This window comes from Equus przewalskii, chromosome 1, assembly GCF_037783145.1.
Source record: "Equus przewalskii isolate Varuska chromosome 1, EquPr2, whole genome shotgun sequence".
NCBI classification, from domain to species: Eukaryota; Metazoa; Chordata; class Mammalia; order Perissodactyla; family Equidae; genus Equus; species Equus przewalskii.
This window is the reverse complement of record NC_091831.1, coordinates 155150498-155155412: the sequence shown is the minus strand read 5'-3', so window position 1 is coordinate 155155412 and position 4915 is coordinate 155150498. Positions and strand designations below refer to the sequence as shown.

General features: G+C 37.2%; 1 pseudogene; it reads right to left on the bottom strand.

Annotated features, from left to right (window-relative positions):
• Window positions 1–3619: 3619 nt before the first annotated feature.
• On the bottom strand, window positions 3620–4569 carry LOC103548544 (olfactory receptor 4F15-like; annotated as a pseudogene).
• Window positions 4570–4915: the final 346 nt, after the last annotated feature.

Here is a 4915-nt window from a genome sequence, read left to right as displayed (position 1 = left end):
TCTCACATTTTCTTTATTCATTCAACTGGTTAAGGACATTTACATTGTTTCCATATCTTAGCTACTATGAATAATGCTACAAGGGAGATGGGTGTGCAGATCACTCTTCAAGGTACTGATTTCATTTCCTTCAAATTTATACCCAGAAGTGGGATTGCTGGATCACACGGTAGGTCTAGTTTTAATTTTGGAGGGAAACTCCATACTGTTTTCCATAGTGGCTCTATCAGTTTGAATTCCTACCAACAGTGCACAAGGGTTCTCTTTTCTCCATATCCTTGCCAGAATTTTTTATCTCTTGTGTTTTTAATTATAGCAATTCTAACAGGTGTGAGATGATATCTCATTGTGGCTTTGATTTGAATTTCCCAGATGACTAGTGATGTTGAGCACCTTTTCATATATCTATTGGCCATTTGTATGTCTTCTTTGGAAAAATGTCTATTTAGTTTCTTTGCCCACTTTTTAATTGGATTAATTGGTTTTTTGCTATTTAATTGTACGATTTCCTTCTATAACTTGGATATAACCCTTTATCAGCTATATGGTGTACAAAACAACTCCTCCCTTTCTATAGTTTGCCTTTGCAATTTATTGATTGCTTCCTTTGCTGTACAGAAGCTCTTTAGTTTGATGTAGTCCCACTTGTTTATTTTAGCTTTTGTTACCTGTGCTTTGGGTGTCTTATTCAAGAAATCATTGCAAAAGACCAATGTCAAGGAGCTTTTTCTGTTTTCTTCTAGGAGTTTTATAGTTTCAGGTCTTAGATTTAAGCCTTTGATCCATTTTGTGAACCTGTAAAATTTTAATGATGTGGCAATTTCCTCATTCTTCATAGAATTTATTCCCCCCCTTGAGAGCACATGTATATTACCAAAACATCCAATATGCTTACCATTTTTCCCTATCTTGTTTGATAGTATGATGTCTTTAATATAATGGACAATTATGATGATCTGTAAAATACACAGAAGCTCCAGATCACTTCAGACTATATTATTTAAAAAGATAAAACTGTAAATGTATACTGTTGTCCATTCCATTTAAATACTCTCCCTATTTCTCCTCTGAAAGAGATGGAAAAGAAAATTTATGAGATCAGTGTTAACATACAATATACCCAAGGCTATGTTAATCTACTCTGGCAAAGATACCGCCTTTGGTACAGCATTATCCAATTAATGTTAATACTCAGTTATTTACAATAATCCATTGTCATTCTCCAGAATCTATCCGGCTTTGGTAGGGGCCACAGTGGTGAATTAAATGGAGATGTGACGCAGATGACTTTTCCTGTATCCTTTGGGTATCTTTTTGCCACAACTACTCCTGCAGAATGCAATATAACTTGAAATGCTGTCTTGGCCTGGGGATAGGACTGTTTCAGTACCTTCCCTTCTGCAATAACTGTAACCCACAGAGCAAGGAAACAATGTGGGAGTTGTACCAAATACCAGTATATACATTCAAATTATACATTCAGGAAATGGTGTAATGATGACTGGGGAGTTGTCATCCAGTGAACCTGCTATGCACCAGATCTAGACCAGGACTCCATGTATGCCTAATACCAACACACCTCCATTCAAACAGAAGGACCACAATAACCGTTAAGGATATGGGTGTATATACCAGCTCAGGTCTGTGTCCACCAATCCTCAAAAATGCGGTGACATTCCTTTTTTTCTTGATGTATGATTATACAAATAAATGGTCACTGTTACTTTTGGAAAAAGTACTGGGAGAATCATTACCACACATCTTTATGGAGCTGTTGCACAGTCCTTTCTCCTGGCATTTTTATTAAAGCAGGCTTCATGATGCCCTGTCCCTCAGCCCCTCCCAGAAGAATAGAGTTAGGGGTTATATATGTAGGGTACACATATTAGATCCACTTAAATATCTTCCTAAGCCTTTAGACTCCTTCATCTACAGTGCATCAGGCAAATTCTGGCATTTCCATTTCCTTGATAGTAGTGAGTGCCTAGAACAAAATGCCTAGTTGGTCTTACATATACAATCAATCTTTGTAAATTCATTATCTCCATAAATGCTGGGTTGTAGAGGTGAGGGGGTAACCAGAGGAGGGCCCACAAGTAGGAACTGTTTTTTAGGTAAAGGGGTTATTCTGATATCTTTTATTACCAGAGATGCATTATAATACAGGAGTGGTTTCAAACTGCCAGACTTTGTGTCCAGGCTTATTACTTAATAGATCTTGAGGACATTTAACATCTTTGTGCCTCAGACCCCTCCTCTGTAAAACAGGGATAATGAGACTATCTGCTTCATAAGGTTCACCGTAAAGTGCTTAGAACAATACCTAGACTGCAAAAATCACTATTTGAACTACTTCCATTATTACTGCCCCTAGGACAGAAATGATGAGAGACAATCATAACTCCACTGCTTCAGGAAGAAAACTTCAATTAATAGGTTCCTTTCTGTTCCTTAGTAACCATGTTAAATAACAGGCTGCAAAATTGCTGGGGAAAGAGAAACTTCACGCATATTTTATCAGTATTTCATTTTCTATTTGCTGAAATATTTTAAGTTTTTCTTTCCAGGAGAGGTGAATTACTTAAGTAGAGTACACAATTCACCAATCACATTTGCTTCCCAGAGAAGAAAGAACATCATTAATTGTAAGTATTTGGGAGGATTTCAGCCCTACAGAATATAATTTAATCAAAAATCTCTCTGAAGACAACAATAGATAAAGGAACACTGTTTAATAATGAATTTTAAACATTTTTTTCATGATTAAAGCAATGGTTTAAAGTTTTGTTTTGGTAAGATCTGAACAAGGAAACGTATGGTAACGGTGAAAATTAGTAAAGGATTTAGAAATTATTAAAAAAAATTTGTTCAATGTTAACGGCAATTTACTAAGAAGAAGGAAAAAAATGAGGTGCAAATCTCCCTCTCCAAATTGTTCTACATGAAAAATCTGCAAGAGAGGAATATGAGCAGAAATTCAATTGCAAAATTGATTTGAAAGCGGAAGAGCACTAACCTGGGAAACAGAGGCATGGTTTCCAGAGACTGGCTCTCTCTGGTGATTTCTGGCTGTGTGCCCTCAGGGAAATTACAGTCACACCTCAATTCCCATGTTTTAGCATGTGCAATGAAGGTAATTAGAACAAATGGTGTTGGTGATCCATCTTAGCTTTAAATTCTAAAATTCTAACATAGGATTAATAATTTCGCAGACTGCCACATACAGGAGCCTAATAAAGAGGCAAAACATGTAGAAACTGGGGAAATAAGAAGCAAATCACATAGGAACAAAGAGAATTAAAATCAAGATAGATAGTAAGTAGGTGAAAGATAATGCAAATGCATAATTTGTCTATCAATAGAATAATCTGTCCAATACAGGAAAGAAAATATTATTATTTGCTCAATTACATGGCCCTCTCCTAGACTGTGTAGGTTGTGATGTACAGAGTGTCAAAGAATAACACCATTTCTAATTTAATGATGAAATAGACACCATAATTTAATAGAAGGTAAGTTTATACGCATTACAACATGGCTTAAATCTTGCATATTTCTCCGAAATTGTATAATGTCTTTTCTGCAACCAGCGTGAGAATCTATAGTTCCATATTTTCACTTATGAAATATTCCTGTAACGCACAAAGTGACCACACAATCTCCTCAGGGCCACTTTCCTCTCTTTGTTCCTGAATGTATAGATGACTGGATTCAGAAAAGGAGTGATAAATGCATCAAAAATAGCAAGGTATTTATCCAGGTGTGATTGGGAGAAGGCCATGTGTAGAAAAACATCAGTGGCCTGAAGAAGAAAACCACCACTGTGATATGAGCTGACAAAGCGGAGAGGACCTTGGATGAACCACCAGAAGAATGTTTCCAAACAGTGAACAGAAGGAAGATGTAGGAAATGACCAGCAAGACAAAGGAGCCCACAAAAATGAGCCCACTATTGACAGTGACCATGCACTTCAGTACTGAGTGTTTGTACAGGCAAGTCTGAGGAACTGGGGAAGGTCAGAGTATAAACTCTGCAATACATTAGGGCTACAAAAAGGCAAATCTACCACAAAAACTAGTTGAACCAATGAAGGGATAAGGCCAATGATTCAGGAAGTGACTAAAAAGTATAGACACATTCTTGGACTCTTGATGGTCAGGTAGTGGAGAGGCTTACATATGGCCATGTATCTGTCAAAGGCCATGGCAGTGAGCAGCACCATCTCACCGCCTCCAACAGCATGATCAAAGAAGGTCTGGGTAATACAGCCACAAAAGGAGATGGTTTTGTGCTCCTTGAAAATATCATGAATCGTTTTAAAGGCTGTGATTGAACAAAATAACATATCAATGACTGAGAGGTTGGCCAGGAGGAAATACATGGGAGAGTGCAGATGAGCATCTAGGGTTATAGTGAACACAGTGACAAGGTTTCCCATCATGCTTGCAAAGTAGAACAAAAAGGAGAAACTGCATCTCTCATGAACTGGTGAGTCCCAGGAACACAAACTCTGACACTATGGAATGATTCCTTCCTCCATTGCCTCCCACACCAGGATCAGTTTTCATATTAGCTGAAGGACAAAGAAAATAGATAAGAATTGCTTAGACCGCTATTAGTGTCCAAGAAAGAAAGCCTCCAGTCCATGAAAACAATTATCATATTAACATCTCACACAGCCAAATAATCATCTCATTCATATCTGGCTTCTACTTAGAGCAATCAATGGGTTCCCAAATGGCATTATGGTTTACAAAACTACTATTACTAAATAAATTTCATCTCTGGACCTATTTCCCTTCTGCTTTCTTCTAGTATTACATGGATATTTCCTACTTCCTCTTACCCAGTGTGTTCAAGTTCAATAACATATAAAGTCATCTTTAAACACTTTAGACTATGATTCCCTATGAG